This window comes from Bubalus kerabau, chromosome 3 (assembly GCF_029407905.1).
Source record: "Bubalus kerabau isolate K-KA32 ecotype Philippines breed swamp buffalo chromosome 3, PCC_UOA_SB_1v2, whole genome shotgun sequence".
Taxonomy (NCBI): domain Eukaryota; kingdom Metazoa; phylum Chordata; class Mammalia; order Artiodactyla; family Bovidae; genus Bubalus; species Bubalus kerabau.
The window spans coordinates 182761266-182779582 of record NC_073626.1 but is presented as its reverse complement, the minus strand read 5'-3'; the positions used below and the strand labels follow the sequence as shown (position 1 = coordinate 182779582).

The 18317-nt window shown below is 43.3% G+C and overlaps 1 non-coding gene across 1 annotated transcript; it reads left to right on the top strand.

Annotated features, from left to right (window-relative positions):
- The first annotated feature begins 1186 nt into the window (after window positions 1-1186).
- Window positions 1187-1295, top strand: LOC129648022 (U6 spliceosomal RNA). The gene has a single exon (XR_008712628.1). It is a non-coding gene; the product is annotated as a U6 spliceosomal RNA (small nuclear RNA).
- The last annotated feature ends 17022 nt before the right edge of the window (window positions 1296-18317 follow it).

Sequence of the window (18317 nt, the reverse complement as noted above, 5' to 3'; positions counted from 1 at the left end):
GCAAACTACATTTCAGCTTGGCCAGCTGGTCCCTGTCGACTCTGCATAGTGTTAGTCACTCAGTCGCATCCAGCTCTTTGCAACCCCATGGACTGTAGACCACCAGGCCCTCTGTCCATGGGATTCTCCAGGCAAGAATAGTGGAGTGGGTTGCCATTTCCTCCTCCAGGGATTGAACCCAAGTCTCCCACATGGCAGGAAGATTCTTTACTGTCTGAGCCACCAGGGACTCTGCATAGACAATGCCTGCTGGAGGTTGCAGGGATGGAGGAGGAAGAAGGGACTTGCTCCTTCCACTTTGCTTCCTGTTCCTGTGAGCATCTCTGTAGCTACAGATCTTCACCCCGGCAATGGCGGTTCCTTCCTGCAGCAGGAGCTGAATCCACTTTGCAGTGTTTTTTACATCTGCAGAAGCAGCTTCACTGTACCCCCGTCAGAGACACCAGCACCAGCCAAGCAGCCGCTCCCCCCGTCCACCCCTTTCCATCCTCACTACTATTCTTAAGGGCAGGGATTGTCTGTTTGGCTCACAGAGCTATTCCAAGCAATTAATGCTGCACCTGGGCATTTTGCTCAATAATATTTGTGGGCTGATTGAGTGGGTGGGTACATGGGTGGATGGTTGCTCATTTATGATTTCATGTGAATTACTTGTTTGGCTGAATTTTCTATTTTAGTTTTTGTTATTCTGAGCCAAGATTAACTGTAAAATGAGGTTTAAATAAATTAGAATGGCATATACTTTTTTTGAGATAGATGCAGTCCCTAGAAGTTGAGTGTTTTGACTTAAGGTTCACCTAGTAAAGTTTTGAGGACATCCCTGGATTGGGAGACAGAAAAAGCAGGATAAAACTACTAACAACAGGGACAGAGTCATATTCCTGTGGTCAGTGGTCAGCTCAGGAAATCAACGTATTTAACAAAACATGTTTGGAGACAAACTCATTCTGGACCAACCAATAGCCTTGCACTCTTTTTTTTTTTTTTAATTTTAAAGAAACTAGTGTTTTACAGTCAGGGCAATATTGCTGGTAGAAGATTCTGAGTTATGGAGACAGGAATAGAGAACAATCTCTCCAGCAAGAAGCAACAGGATCAAATGAAGTCACAGTGGCAACTTGTCCAAACGGAATTAATGTGGTGGTTTTCCATTTGATCAGAGAACCACTGAGTGATTAGGATCCAAGTGCTCCTTCAGCAGCACACATAGAACTAAAATTGGAACAATACTGAGAAGATTAGCATGGCCCCTGCCCAAGGATGAGATGAAAATTTGTGAAGTGTTCCACAACATTGAGCTCCCTCACTCTTTCCCTTGTGCAAGGACACAGCAGGAGACAAACCTCTAGGGATCAGGAAGCAGATTCTCATCTGCAGGCATCTTGATCTTCCCAGCCTCCATTTCTGCAGGAAATGAATATTTGTTCTTCAAGCCCAGAACAAGCAAAGCAAAACTAAACAAAACAGAAAACCCCACAAAGGTATCTTGAGACACCGGTGACTCGGAAAGTCACGGTTCATAAAGTAACTTTTTTTTTTTAATACTAGAATTTTAGTTCATCAGTCACCATGTAGATAGCTCTAGATTTTTAGTTTGGATCTCTGAAAACTCTTTGAAAGATTTTATTGTCTATTTTTAGAGTTGTAAACATCGTCACAGGCCTCAAGGACAGTTTAGAGTGAAAATATGTTATTAATACCTAATAGCAGCACAGGCCACAGAGTTGCTTCTTTAAGTTTTGGCTTCCTGTGAAGAAAACGGGATTATTGAGTAACTTTGGTTACTTTGTTAATGTGTGTATGTGAAGTTTATCTCATCGTTGCACACAGAGAGGTTTGGTTCACTCATTTTATTACTAGTGTTGTTATGCCTACTATAAATGCTTTAATTTTTTTTTTAATTTAATTTTATTTTTAAACTTTACATAATTGTATTAGTTTTGCCAAATATCGAGTCTAGTCCTCTGAGTGTATGGGGTAGATGGGTTTCCCAGGGGGCGCTGGTGGTAAAGAACCCTCTTGCCAACGCAGGAGATGTAAAAGACTTGAGTTTGATCCCTGGGTTGGGAAGATCATTTGAAGGTCTTTTGGGGCCTGTTTTCTTCTTTCTCTCTCTCTTTTTTTCAATAATAAGGGTAAATCAGGATTATTTTTTTTTTGGAGAAGGCAATGGCACCCCACTCCAGTACTCTTGCCTGGAAAATCCCATGAATGGAGGAGCCTGGTGGGTTGCCGTTTATGGGGTTGCACAAGCTGAAGTGACTTAGCAGCAGCAGCAGCAGGATTCTTTTTTATGTGTGTTCTGACAAGATGGTATGGGCTCCTATTAGTTTACCTGTTGGAATTTCTACAATGTTTATTAACCAGCATGCTAAATTGCTCCAGTCGTGTCCGACTTTTTGCAACCCTATGGACTGTAGCTTGCCAGGCTCCTCTGTCCATGGGATTCTCCAAGCAAGAATCCTTCTCCAGGGGATCTTTCCAATCCAAGAATCAGACCCATGTCTCCTGCATTGGCAGGTGGCTTCTTAACAACTAGCACAACCTGCTGCTGCTGCTAAGTCGATTCAGTCGTGTCCGACTCTGTGTGACCCCATAGACGGCAGCCCACCAGGCTCCCCCATCCCTGGGATTCTCCAGGCAAGAACACTGGAGTGGGTTGCCATTTCCTTCTCCAATGCATGAAAGTGAAAAGTGAAAGTGAAGTCGCTCAGTTGTGTCTGACTTGTAGTGACCCCATGGACTGCAGCCTACCAGGCTCCTCTGTCCATGGGATTTTCCAGGCAAAAGTACTGGAGTGGGGTGCCATTGCCTTCTCCGAGTGCAACCTGGGAACCCTTTACTAGCCAGAGGAGAGAGATTTAGGCCACTTAACATTTGTGGCGGCGTGTATTTTAACTAAATTTGTCTTCTAGAAAAAAAATGTTTAAATGCTTCTAAACTCTGGGCATCACAGAAACAATATAAACTGTGTTGAATCAGGAGGAATTTTGAGGTGTTTAAAAACAATTTTTCAAGTGAAATGAGCACCTCTTTGACATGGAAAGGGTTGATCTCCAGTGGGGATTCATATTACAAAGGAGTTTCTTAGCAACAGTGGCAGAAGCAATATTTGTGTAGAGGAAGGCTTTAATTATCCCGGGGGGAGAAAAGCCCCACAAAACATCATTTAATTGTGAAAGGCGATTGATAGAAATTGGCCTTGGAAAATTGAAGGAGCATCACTTGGAGATGCAGGAGAGGACCAGGCAACCTTGCTTCATCATTTGCCATCTTTACAGGCTGGCCTCATGGTGAACTAAGTTGAACTAAGTGGACTTCCTTGAATGGGTCATCCAGGAATCTGTGTTATGCAGAAACAATACTAGCTCTTTGCATATAAAAGTTTAAAATTTTCCAAAAAAAAAAAAAAACCCACCAAAAAAACCTGACAGGTTTGGCAGACAGTGTAATTAAAAAATCCTGATCCAATCTTCTGTAAAAACTTAAGAGTCTCATCCAATTTCATGCTTCCCTTTTCCCAGGCTCAGAAGCCTACAGAGTAGGAAGGTCGTGTGGTTGGCATCTTTTGTTTTTAACCTTCCCCTCCCTCCCCACTCTCTGGTTGGGGTTTTGGGTCCCTTTAGGGCTTCCCTGGTGGCTCAGACAGTGAATAATCTGCCAGCAATGCAGGAGATCTGGATTTGATCCCCAGGTTGGGAAGATCCCCTGGAGGAGGGCATGGCAACCCACTCCAGTATTCTTTCCTGGAGAATCCCCATGGACAGAGGAGCCTGGTGGGCTACAGTCCATGGGGTCACACAGAGTTGGACACGACTGAGTGACTAAGCACAGCACACACAGGGCTGGGGCAGGGGGAGGGGGAGGGGAAGAGCCTTTTTGGTGGCTTCACTCGTAATCTGGCATTGTTACTACTGAAGTTGTGGAAGTTGAAGGATGATTGTCCTGTAGTGATTTTGTGGATTTTTTTGAGGTCCTTTCTTTGGGGATCCCACTTGCAGTTCCATGGAATGGACAATGCCTCTGTGTTTGATCAAAACAGTTCTGTGTTTGATGGTCTGAAGCCCAGCCTCTTTCTGCTGATGTCATCTGACCTCTGGCAGGAAACTCTCTTGGGCAGATTTCTTTGTAGGTATCCCATTCCTGGCAGTTCCCTGGGGACTGCCCATGGAAAGCACAAATCTTTAACTTGCTGTGGGTCAAACTTCTCCATGGAGACAGGTACTTCACCAGCTTCTTTTCTATCTTTCTAAGGATGGCATGGGTTATTGTTTGTGCTGTCAGTTAACAATGTATTGTGTCTCCACATGAAAATCACCCTTCATTGCCCTGCTCTGTGATAATCTGGACCCTGTAACTATTTCCCCTCGGCCAGCTGGCGTGATGCTCAGGCTTGTCTGTGGAGCATGCCCAGGGAACACGACAGGAGGAAAGGGGGCTTCTCATCAGATTTCTGTGTTCTTTTGTTGCTACTGTCATGCATAATGGCCAGCAATGTGTAGTGACCAGTGGTATGTGGGACAACCAGTGGTGCTCATGCCAATGAGTTTATTTTTTTCAATTTATTTCATTGAAGAATGGTTGATATACAGTGTGCTAATTTTTTTTTTTTCGGCTTGCCGCGGGCATGTGGGACCCTAGTTTCACACCGCGGATCGAAGCCCCCGCACCGCCCCCTAGTGGAAGCTCGGAGTCCCAACCACTTTACCTCCAGGGAAAGGGCAGGTTCCCAGTGAGTTTCAGGGGCACCACATAAGAAGAGGTGGCAAGAATACACAGAAGACCTGTACAGAAAAGATCTTCACGACCAAGATAATCACGATGGTGTGATCACTCACCTAGAGCCAGACATCCTGGAATGTGAAGTCAAGTGGGCCTTAGAAAGCATCACTACAAACAAAGCTAGTGGAGGTGATGGAATTCCAGTTGAGCTCTTTCAAATCCTGAAAGATGATGCTGTGAAAGTGCTGCACTCAATATGCCAGCAACTTTGGAAAACTCAGCAGTGGTCACAGGACTGGAAAAGGTCAGTTTTCATTCCAATCCCAAAGAAAGGCAATGCCAAAGAATGTTCAAACTACCGCACAATTGCACTCATCTCATATGCTAGTAAAGTAATGCTCAAAATTCTCCAAGCCAGGCTTCAGCAATACGTGAACTGTGAACTTCCAGATGTTCAAGCTGGTTTTAGAAAAGGCAGAGGAACCAGAGATCAAATTGCCAACATCTGCTGGATCATGGAAAAAGCAAGAGAGTTCCAGGAAAACATCTATTTCTGCTTTATTGACTATGCCAAAGCCTTTGACTGTGTGGATCACAATCAACTGTGGAAAATTCTGAAACAGATAGGAATACCAGACCACCTGACCTGCCTCTTGAGAAACCTGTATGCAGGTCAGGAAGCACAGTTAGAACTGGACATGGAACAACAGACTGGTTCCAAATAGGAAAAGGAGTACATCAAGGCTGTATATTGTCACCCTGCTTATTTAACTTCTATGCAGAGTACATCATGAGAAACGCTGGGCTGGAAGAAGCACAAGCTGGAATCAAGATTGCTGGGAGAAATATCAATAACCTCAGATATGCAGATGACACCACTCTTATGGCAGAAAGTGAAGAGGAACTACAAAGCCTCTTGATGAAAGTGGAAGAGGAGAATGAAAAAGTTGGCTTAAAGCTCAACATTCAGAAAACTAAGATCATGGCACCTGGTCCCATCACTTCATGGGAAATAGATGGGGAAACAGTGGAAACAGTGTCAGACTTTATTTTTGGGGGCTCCAAAATCACTGCAGATAGTGATTGCAGCCATGAAATTAAAAGATGCTTACTCCTTGGAAGGAAAGTTATGACAAACCTAGATAGCATATTCAAAAGCAGAGACATTACTTTGCCAACAAAGGTCCGTCTAGTCAAGGCTATGGTTTTTCCAGTGGTCATGTATGGATGTGAGAGTTGGACTGTGAAGAAAGCTGAGCGCTGAAGAATTGATGCTTTTGAACTGTGGTGTTGGAGAAGACTCTTGAGAGTCCCTTGGACTGCAAGGAGATCCAACCAGTCCATCCTAAAGGAGATCAGTCCTGGGTGTTCATTGGAAGGACTGATGCTGAAGCTGAACCTCCAATACTTTGGTCACCTCATGTGAAGAGTTGACTCATTGGAAAAGACTCTGATGCTGGGAGGGATTGGGGGCAGGAGGAGAAGGGGACGACAGAGGATGAGGTGGTTGGATGGCATCACTGAGTCGATGGACATGAGTTTGGGTGAGCTCTGGGAGTTGGTGATGGACAGGGAGGCCTGGCGTGCTGCAATTCATGGGGTTGCAAAGAGTCAGACACGACTGAGTGACTGAACTGAACTGAACTGACATGGGCATCTTCCAAGTGAGTTCTGCTGGCACTCACTGGGTGGCTTCCCAGCTCTTCTCCAATAAATGGTTTCCTAGTGAATTTTGTTCTCACCCAAGAAGCGGAGTTTTCTGCTTGTCAGCCCTGGGCTGTAGCATCTCAGCAGATGGTCTCTACAATGTAGGGGAGCAACATCTCTTATGAGGTCTAAATTGCTTCCAGGTTTGTTCTTTCCTTGGGCACGCTGCTCAATCGTATAGGTAAGACCTGTTGCCTTTATCAGTTATTGCTTCATTCTTGTACATTCTCTTTACACCTTAGTTATTAATTATTCTAATAGTCCCATATTATTAGATAACAATTTTTATATTAAGTGTTCCCTGTTCAAATTACTATGTGGCTTCTCTCTCCTGACTGGACCTTGACTAATACATTTGTTCTTTTTCTTATTGATTTTTTGGTAATTCTTTGTATATTCTGAGTGCTTTCCAGGTGGCACTAGTGGTAAAGAACCCACCTGCCAATGCAGGAGATGTGAGAGGCTCAGGTTTGATCCCTGGGCCAAGAAGATCTTCTAGAGAAGATCTTAATACTAGGTTGTATATTTGTTACATATCTTTCCCCAGACTCTTACATAAAAAGTGCACGTGTGTATAATGTAACTGATAATCATGAAGAGGACCCTTACGTATTCTTCCACCCCAAGGTCAAGTCCAACACTGTAAATGCCCTGCAAGTCCCAGCATGCCCCTCCCACAATCACAGTTCTGTCTTCATCTGCCCTCATAGCACTCCAGATAACTGCTATCCTGGCTTTTATGGTATACTATCCTTGCTTCATTTTTATTTTTAAGTTTCTGTTTATTTTATTTTTGTCTCTGCTGGATCTTCTTTGCTACTTGGGCTTTTCTCTAGTTGCAGTGCGTGGGCTTCTCATTGCGGTGGCTTCTTTTGTGGATCACAGGCTCTAGGGTGCGCGGCTTTAAGTAGTTGCAGCTCCAGGGCTCTAGAGCACACAGGTTTAGTTGCTCCACGGCACGTGGGATCTTCCTGGACCAAGGACTGAACCTCTGTTTCCTGCACTGGCAGGTGGACGGGCTTCCCTCATAGCTCAGTTGGTAAAGAATCTGCCTGCAATGCAGGAGACCCCAGTTCGATTCCTGGGTTGGGAAGATCCTCTGGAGAAGAGATAGGCTACCCACTCCAGTATCCTTGGGCTTCCCTTGTGGTTCAGACAGTGAAGAATCTGCCTGTAATTGGGAGACCTGGGTTCGATCCCTGGGTTGGGAAGATCCCCTGGAGAAGGGAAAGGCTACCCACTCCAGTATTCTGGCCTGAACTATATAGTCCATGGGGTCCCAAAGAGTGGACACGACTGAGTGACTTTCACTTTCACTTCTTTATCACTGAGCCTCGAGGGAAGCCCTCACTTTACTTTAGAGTTTTACTACATATGTATATGTCTGGCTGTTAGCATGACTGATGCCATCTTGGGCCCATTTAGTTCTTGCTTTCTTCCACTGACCCTACCTAGGGATGTACTGTGTAGTAAATCTCTTCATTGTCAAGGGCTCTGTAGTTAGTAGATATTGTTCATGATCATTAGGTCCAGGTGGCCTCCATGCTCCCACATTCGTTCCCAATGATAAGACATTGTCTGACGTATTCCCAGTGCTCACCAGCCTAGTTACCCATTCATAGATCTTGAATTAGGGAAGCACTCTGTGTTTCCAAGCACATACTCCCCACACCCTAGGTTAACTATAAAATTGTCCCAATTTTTCCTCCGTGCTATAGAGCACGATTGTGAAGGCTTCCAGATTGTCTTCTGCCCAGCCCTACTCTGTGAGCAGGTTGTCATATGATAAACTGACACATTGAGTATATGGAGCTGTCTGTCTCATTTTTCAGTCTTAAAGTACTCTCAGCTCAGTGGGCACTGTGCATTCTTTTTGTCTTCCAACAGTATGTATCCTCAAAGTGTAATTATATTTATTTTTAGTTCTATATGAATACAGTCTTACTGGATGTGTGTGTGTGTGTGTGTGTGTGTTTTAGCTCCACCCATGTGGGATGCCCTGGTAGCTCAAAGGGTAAAGAGTCTCCCTGCAATGCGGGAGACCTGGGTTCGAACCCTGGGTCGGGAATAACCCCTGGAGAAGGAAATGGCAACCCACTCCAGTATTCTTTCCTGGAAAATCCCATGGATGGAGGAGCCTGGCAGGCTATGGTCCATAGGGTCACAAAGAGTTGGACACGACTGAATGACTTCACATGTGGTAGGATCTTAGTTCTCCAACCAGGGATTGAACCTGCATCCTTGGCAGTAAAAGTGCTGAGTCCTAACCACTGGACCTCCAGGGAATTCCTTGGATGTATTCTTTCATCTGGGACTTCCCGGGTGGCACTAATGGTAAAGAACCCTGCCGTCAGTGCAGGAGATGAAAGAGACACGAGCTCAAGGGCATGGCAACCCACTCCAGTAATCTTGCCTGGAGAATCCTATGGACAGAGGAGCCTGGCGGGCTACACTCCATAAGGGTGCAAAGAGTTGGACACGACGGAAGCCTCTTAGCACGCATGCACATTCTTTTATGTTTGTGAGATTTATCCTTGTCGTTGTGTGTGGCCCTAACTCATCGCTGTATAGCATTTCGTTGTGTGAATGTGTAACATCTAGGGTATCCATCTTACGGCTGATGGGCAACAGAATTGTCACAGTTTTTAGCTACTGTGAATATTTTCCAACAGGTCTGCTGCACTGGGCTCCCTGACAGCCAGAGAGCCCCTCCGTGGCGTTGTCTCTGCCTACAGCATCCTCCCCACCGGGACATTCTCTGCTTGGCTGCGCCTCTCTCACGTATCAAGTCTCAGTTCAAATGTCACCCTCTCAAAGAGACCTGCCTTGATAATGCCACCTAAAATAGCTCCATCCTCGTCCTTAATCTCTGGCACCTCAGCCCATTCGCGTGCTGCTATGTGAAACTGTGAGCTTTTTTCAGTTGGTTTTTTATTGTGGTAAAAATGTATATAGCATACAGTTTACCATTTTAACCACTTGTGAGTGCACAGTGCAGTGGCATTGTACATTCACAGTGTTGTAGAACCGTCACCGCTATCTATTTCTAGAACTTTTCATCATCCCAAACAGAAACTCTACACCCATTAAATAATAACTCCCCCATTCCTCCTCCTCTCGGCTCTGGGTAACCTCTGTCCCACTTTTTTTTTTTTTTTAAACTGTTCTGTAAGGCTCGGGGAATCTTAGTTCCCCAGCCAGGGATTGAACCCAGGCCCCCCTACAGAGGAAGTGTGGAATCTTAACCATTGAACTTCCATGGTTAAGATGGTTCGTCTTAACCGTCTATCCCACTTTTTGTTTCTATGAATTTGCCTATTTCTACATTCCTCATTTAAGTGGAATTGTAGAACATTTGTCCTTTTGGGTGTGGCTTTCAAGATTAATTTATGTTGCAGCGTGTGTTAGAATTTCATTCTTTTCAAAGGCTAAATAGCATTCTGTTGAATGTACGTAACACATTTTGCTTATCTAGACTTTAGTTTGCTTCTTCATTTGGTGGTTGTGAATACTGATGCCATAAAGTGTACAAGTTTGTTTCAGCCCTTGTTTTCTATTGTTTTGGATATGTATCTTGGACTGGGATTAAAATGATTGTTTAGACTTTCATTAGACTACAGTAGACCCCAATGCCTAGAGCAGTGTCTGACTCACAGTACAAGCTTAAAATACATTTTTGAAATGAACCAATTTCCAAGGTAAACTGAACAGGGCATTATTATAGTAACCTACGTCATTGTTAAGGAGATTAGATGCCACATATCCTAGCATGGGGCCCTGGCATCTGATCACGGTTCAGTTTACATTAGCCCTACATGACGGCTTCACTCAGCCCAGGTTCCTGAAGTTGATGCTTGTTTGGGGGCTTCTATTTAGCTCTCTGCTGCCAGCAAATATATATATATATATATATATATATATATATATATATATTTTTTTTTTTTTTTTTTTTTACATTTTCCCATTTACTGAATGCCTGAGGGTAGCAAATATCAAGATGGTCAAGGCCCTGCACCTGTTCTCAGGTTTTAATTTAATACAATTTGTTTCAAAACAGACAGTGTGACTTGGGAGGCCTATTCAACATGGGTGAAAATAGAGCAAAAAATCGTCCACTGTTTGTATTCTGTGACCTCTGGTGATCCCAGTAGGATCCCAAGTCCTGAGCTAGAAGATGACACCACCCTTCAACTTTACACTTCACCGTTGCATGTTGAGTGACAAGTTGCTTAAATTTTGCTAAACTGCACTCTTATTTCACATTCCTTGGAATTATAATATATGAATCTTTGTGGAGATCCTGGGTTTGGCGGGGGCAGTGGAGAGATGAAGGAAAAAGAAGCAGGCAGGGGTTGTTAATAATAGACTTTAAACAAGTTTCAAACCAACAGGTTATGATCAAGTGCCTACTGTATGCTTACTGCAATGCAGTGAGACTGGAGCTGGGGGACAGAGAAGTTCTATCCTCAAGGAGTTTATGATCAAGGTAGAGCAGATAGAACTTTGGGCTGAGAAAAGATGTTAGTAAGTGCTGAGAGCTGAGAGAGTTGCTGGTATGAACTTGGACTGTCAGGGTGGAAGGACGCATTGAAATAATCTGATCTTATTTTAGAGAGGGGAAACTGAGGCTCAGAGAGGGTGAGAGGTTTGCCTAAGGCCACACAACTAGATGATGTCAAAGCTAGGGCTTGAACTCAGGTCTCCTGACTTCTCCACCAGTGTTTTTTTCTGTTGACTCACAGATGTCTCTGTTAATTCAATGGTCTAGCTTGGCTCTGTCCAATAGATAAAATTCTATAGCATGAGCCATATACAGAATTTAAACATTCCTAATAGCCACATTGAAAAAAAACCCAAAAAGAAACAAGTGAGATTAATTTTAATAACATGTTTTATTTAAGCCAATATGTATGGAATATGATCATTTCATCTGTAGTCAATATAAAAATTATTAATGAACTATTTCATATTCTTCTCATTGTACTAAGTCTTAGAAAAGCGTTAGTTGCTCAGGTGTGTCCAACTCTTTGCGATCCCATGGACTGTCACCCACCAGGCTCCTCTCTGCTTGGAATTCTACAGGAAAGAATACTGGAGTGGGTTGCCATTCCCTTCTCCGGGGTATCTTCCTGACACAGGGATCAAATCCAGGTCTCTTGCATTGCAGGCAGATTCTTTACCATCTGAGCCACCAGGGAAGTCTTAGAAATTGGTGTATATTTTCTACTTTGCCACATTTCAGGTGTTCCCTGGTCACACGTGGCCAGTGCCTGCTGTGTTGGCCAGGGCCAGCTAGCTATTTGAATTGAATAATTTATGTGCCAGATTTTCAGGGGATATCTTGAAGAACATGAAAGGTATTATATAGACATCATGGTTTACAGTCAAAAGAGTCTTAGAGTTGGCAGCCTGGGCTTTGAATCTTAGTTCAGTTGAGACAGGCTGGAGCCTGGGACCCTTTGGTGCCGTGCTGCAAAGCTTGCACCCGAACACACCTCTCCTTGAGCAATAGAATACAAAGAAATGGTGTGGGACTAAAAATAGCTGAGTTGGTACATGTGCCAATTGAGTTGGGGCCAATTCTGGACAAAAGACATGAAGAGACCAAAAATCCCAACTTCCACTTTTGAAAAACCTAGAGCAAAAACAAGGTACTGTGCATGCCTCCTGTACACAGCGGTGTACAGCGCTGGGCGCTAAGCGGTGGGTGAAACACCTAAGCCACCCGTCTGGCCCACCCCTGGACATACCCGTGCCCTCACTCTCATATAAGGAACAAGCTCGCCACTCCCCTTAAGGAGCGACCCAGCAAGGGAAACTCTTGTTTGTCCCCCTTCCCCCTGCTGTAGCAGGGGCCCCAACAAAACCTTGTCTGAACTTCTTGTCTGGCCTCTGATCAATTTCTGTTGATTAAGGAGGCCAAGAACCCTGGTTGATAACAAAACCATTTACTAGCTGTATAGTCTCTAATGAATCAATTAAATCCTTGATCGTCCTTTGGTTTGTATCTACTAAAGCGCAATTGCAGAGATCAGTTGGTCAACATAAATACAATATATTTCTGTATATATATGTAAGTACATAGGGCTCAGCGGTAAAAAATCCACCTGCGGTGCAGGAGACAAAGGAGCCCTGATTTTATCCCTGTGTTGAGAAGATCCCCTGGAGGAGGGCATGGCAATGCTTTCCAGTATTCTTGCCTAGAGAATTCTGTGGACAGAGGAGCCTGGTGGGCTACAGTTCATAGGGTCACAAAGAGTTGGACAGGACTTGAGCGACTGAGCATGCATGCACTCACATGTACGTGCATATGATGTGTAATTGTATACGTATGCATGTATAAAAATGATTTGCTAGTGCAGCATCTGGTACTCAAAGTATTATTCTTATTTCCTGAGAATACAAAAGATTTAGAAATATCGTTATGTGCTAAGCACCAGATGGATAAGACAACTTTATTAAGCAAGCTTAATATCCTGTGAAATTGGTACCAAAGCAAGTGGGAAGCAACTAAAGACATCACAGGAGTCAGAGCTGGGAAAGCCAGCTCATGTGGTCAAAGTCAGGAGGAGCAAGTCTCGCTGAGCCGCCAGTCCCTCTGCCCAGGGGGCCCGATCCCAGCTGCCAGCTGCCAGGGAGATCTGAGCTCTCGGGCCAGCGAGCTGTGTGTTGTGTAATCTGTTCTGTTAACATATTCACTTCAATTTCGGATTCAGAGTTAAACAGGGAAAAGCTCTGCTGGAAGCTGAATTGCCTCAAATCAGCTCTAACCAATCCTTTGAGAATGGAGAGACTTAAAATCACCAGCGTAGGTAGGCACGTTTGTTGTCACCACTTGGCAGATGAAAATACTGAATTCTGTTGGGAGACTGGGATTGACATATATACACTACTATGTATAAAGCAGATATGGGAACCTACTGGATAGCACAGGGAGCTCCACTCAGTGCACTGTGGTGACCTACATGGGAAGGAAGTTCAAAAAAGAGGGGATATATTTGTATACGTATAGCTGATCCACTTCGCTATACAGCAGACAGTAACACAGCATTGTAAAGCAACTACTGCAGTACAAATTTTAAAAGAAGAAGAAAAGAAAAAACTGAATTCTAGAAAGGTTAAGTGATTGGGCCAAGATAAGTGAGCTGAGATTTGAGCTCACATAGCCTGTCCCCGAAGCTGCCTTCAGGACCAGAGACGGTTACTGGAGAAACACCAAGTAAACTAAGCGCTGTTAATTGCCTTCTCATCTTCAGAAAGCAATCTGGAATCTGCTACTTTAAATGGTTCTGTTTTTAGTTCCTCACCTTGGAGAAGGCAATGGCACCCCACTCCAGTACTCTTGCCTGGAAAATCCCAAGTATGGAGGAGCCTGGTGGGCTGCAGTCCATGGGGTCGCTAAGAGTCAGACACGACTGAACGACTTCACTTTCACTTTTCACTGTCACACATTGGAGAAGGAAACGGCAACCCACTCCAGTGTTCTTGCCTGGAGAATCCCAGGGATGGGGGAGCCTGGTGGGCTGCTGTCTATCGGGTCGCACAGAGTTGGACACGACTGAAGTGACTTAGCAGCAGCAGCAGCAGTGGTCACCCTACACTTCTAAAGAAGATTTGTGTGGTTACTTCTCAATGCACTGATTTATATGTTTCTACTGACTTCTCCTTGTGGGTTATACAACCTCCAGCCTCTTCCTGTTGTCATTTTGATATGCTGTACATATTTGAGCTTCATAAACATTTTTTCTTTTCCATCAGCTTTCCACAGTTATTTTTTGATCTCTAATACACAGAGTTTACATATTTATCATTATGTAAATAGAGCCAAGTAATGTGCTAGGATGGCATTTTCTTTTCTGCTAATTCAATGCCACTCAAGAAGAATGTCCCCAGGGTTAATTTCAACTGAATTCTTTCATACACATCACCAATTGTTTAAAATCACGACGTATTTTATTTTTGGATCATGTCTTTCCCATACCATTCCCCCTCAATTTTCTCCTTGGGAGTAATATAAATTGCTAATTAAAAGATGCTTACTCCTTGGAAGGAAAGTTATGACCAACCTAGATAGCATATTAAAAAGCAGAGACATTACTTTGCCAACAAAGGTCCATCTAGTCAAGGCTATGGTTTTTCCAGTGCTCACGTATGGATGTGAGAGTTGGACTATAAAGAAAGCTGAGCGCCAAAGAATTGATGCTTTTGAACTGTGGTGTTGGAGAAGACTCTTGAGAGTCCCTTGGACTGCAAGGAGATCCAACCAGTCCATCCTAAAGGAGATCAGTCCTGGGTGTTCATTGGAAGGACTGAGGCTGAAGCTGAAACTCCAATACTTTGGCCACCTCATGCGAAGAGCTGACTCATTGGAAATGACCCTGAGGCTGGGAGGGATTGGGGGCAGGAGGAGAAGGGGACGACAGAGGATGAGATGGCTGGATGGCATCACTGACTCGATGGACATGAGTTTGGGTAAACTCCGGGAGTTGATGTTGGACAGGGAGGCCTGGCGTGCAGCAATTCATGGGGTCGCAAAGACTCAGACACGACTGAGCGACTGAACTGAACTGAATCTTTTTGTTGAGCAATTACCATATGCTGGGCAAATTACAAAGTGCTTTACGCATAATGATTAATTTAATCCTCACAGCTAGCTACCCAAGGAGGAAAGTACAATAGAATCCCCATCTTATGGACGAGGAAATTGAACTACAGAGAGGTTAAGTGGTGGAGCTGGGGTTTAATGCAGACTCTGATTGGCATCCATGTCCACAACACGGTTAACTACAATACTGCTCTCAAAGGGGACATGAGCCATCTTCACCACATTCCTAATCTCCACCCGCTCTGTGTATTGCTCCCCTGTTCTAATTTAGATCTGTTTCTTTACGTTTGGACCATGTCTTTCTTATCCACTTTTAATTTCATAAATTAAAATTTATTTTATTATTTATTTTTAATTAATTAATTTATTTTAATTGGAGGCTAATTACTTTACAATGTTGTAGTGGTTTTCGCCACACATTGACATGAATCAGCTATGGGTGTACATGTGTTCCGCATCCTGAACCCCCCTCCCACCTCCCTCCCCATAAAATTTATTTTAAATGGGCATGTTTGAAGAGCCTTTATTTTGTCTTCCACATCTGCAAAAGTGGTCCATGTGGTCTTGGAAGTGAGCTGGGACCATTTGTCCACAGAATTCTGAGTTCTGGGTACTGTATGCATAGTTTGGAAAGGGGAGATGTCACGGGCTCTGTGCAACCATGATCCCTTGGCTCCAAAGACTCCTTGGCCCCTCAAAAAGGGTGCAGCCAGCAGAGGGTCAGAGTGCTCACGAAAGCATGAAAGTAAAGTGAAAGTGTTAGTCACTCGGTCGTGTCTGTTTCTGCGAGAAGGGAATGGCCCGGGATGAGTTTCTCATTTTTAAATCCCTTGTTGCAGACTGCAGTCAGCACCATTTGAGGGTACTCTATGCACAGTTTGGAAAGGGGGACATTTCCAAATGTTCTATGTCTCACATCTAATGTTTCAATAGAAAACGTGCAGCATTTCTGACCTGAAACCCCAGAGGACAGAGCTACTGAAAAGTGAGGGGGAAACCCTGGCAAGGTGAGAGGCAGAGAGAAGAGTTCTTTGTAAGCTCTGTACCAATCTCTGGCCAACCTCTAAATCATACATTCGTAGGACAAAACTTCAGCGAAGAACAAAAGAAGCAAACCAACATTTGAACTGCTTGCCCAAGGACAGTGTTTGTTATTTTGAGTCAACCAAGTTAACTGCCTGAGAACAACAAATGCAAAAAGCAGCACTCTGTAGGGGTTATATGACACAGTCCAGAGTCTTCACGAAGTAGTACTCAAAATGGAATCCAAAGCTACCTGACATACAAAGAAAAGGAAAGCGTGATTCTTTTTTCAAGTGAAAGGATGATCAAAAGAGACTGACACTGAGATGACCAGATAATGATTTTAAAGTAGCTGTTACAGCTAGTTCTTTACTATAAAGGAAAGTAGGCTCCTAATGAAAGACAGGAAAATCTTGATAGAGAAATAAAAACTCTAAAAATGGCTTAAAAACTCTAAAAAAAAAAAAAAAAAAGAACCAGATGATAATTCCAAAACTGTGCAATTCAGTATCTGAAATTTAAAAGCCACTGGTTAGGCTTATGTCTCAAATGATTGTGAAGTGAGGGCGCAAGGTAACATTGCTGAGTGATGTTACGAGAGCGAAATAAACAGGATCCTGGAACCAGGAGCACAGAGACTAAGGAGAGGCTAGTTTGGCAGAGATGGGGTGCATATCTTTTTTGTTTTTGCACCACACTGCTTGGCACATGGAGCTTCCCAGACCAGGAAAGCCCTGTGGTAGCTTTTAAAACACTAAAAAGTTTTGTTTCTCTCTCTTATTTAAAAATATAATGCAAGTTTATAACAGAGATTTTGAAAATGTAGATAAGAAAATAAATATCAATTATAATCTTACCACTAGAGAATTCACTGTCAATATTTTGATGTTTATTCTTCTAGTCTTCTAAAATATATACAATTTTAATTTTCACTAAATATGTTCACACTCAATACACTGTTTGAAATATGCCTTTTGATTTTTAACACCTATCCTGAACATCTCTTCACACATCTAAATATTTTTCATTATTTTTGATGATAGCATACCAGTCATGATATATTTGGACTGTAATGATATATTAAGTATGAGCCTTATATTTTCCATATAGATCACAAATATTTTTCTCAGTTGGTTTTTGCTTTTTAGCTTTATGGTGAGCCTCTCCATTCATTAGCTGGCCATGGTTCAATAAAAACCAGGTACCGTCCTTCTGGGCAGCCATCTGAGAAATGGTATTTCCCATGTGGACAAGACCCATGTCTGTTTCAGTCATCACGGTATCACCAGCATCTAGCAGAAAGCCTGGAGTGAAACAGCTACTCCATAAATATGCATTGGGTGATTGACTAACTTTTGATTTGTATCCCTGAGGGGAAGGCCAGGGTACTGAAAGGTTGTTGCTGAATCACGCAAAGACGCCGGGATTTTTGGCCCCCGGAGGAGAAGAATTTAATCCGGGGCCAGAGACGAGGCTTGATCGCTCAGAGCTTTTGTGTAATAAAGTTTTATTAAAGTATAAAGGAGATAGAGAAAGCTTCTGACATAGGCATCAGAAGGGGGCAGAAAGAGTAACCCCTGCTAGTCTTCAGCTGGATGTTATATAGTCACTAGCAATCTGTTAATAAAAGAAAGGAATGTCTTAAAACTCAGAATGGCACCAGGCCCCTCACCCATAAGATGCATTTTGGGATAATCTTGGCACCAAATGGTTCATCCTGGGCCATAAAATGATTAACTTGAATCTTGTAGAAGGGCAGATCACCATACAAATAGTTTCATCTACATAGATTAGGGGAAAAATATCTGAGTATAACATGCTGGTTTGTCAAGTGGGTTCTGAGTCAAAATGTGGAACTGACTTGAAGACAGAGTTTGGGGTAAATGAAAGATAAACATTTCCATAAGAGAAATGCATTGGTTATCTCTAGGTTTGAGAATAGTTAACTTTAAGTGAAACCAGGTGTCATTATGGCAACACCGTTTTTTAAGAGAAACCTCCTTTTAAATTTGTATAGAGAAGGGAAAAAATATCACTAGTTTGTTTCCTCCTGCCACTTAAAGACAGAGAAAAATGTCTGACACTCGCAGGCTATTTCCTCCGTTTGGAGATCCCTGGCCTTCCTGCCTGTTACCGAACCATCAGCTGGCTGCTGGCTGCCACTCCTGTTGTGTAACTAGTCTGTTTTCGACCTAGTAATTCATGTACTTTGACTCAGTAGTTCCTCTTCTAGAATCTTAGAGAATTTTTCAGAGATGCA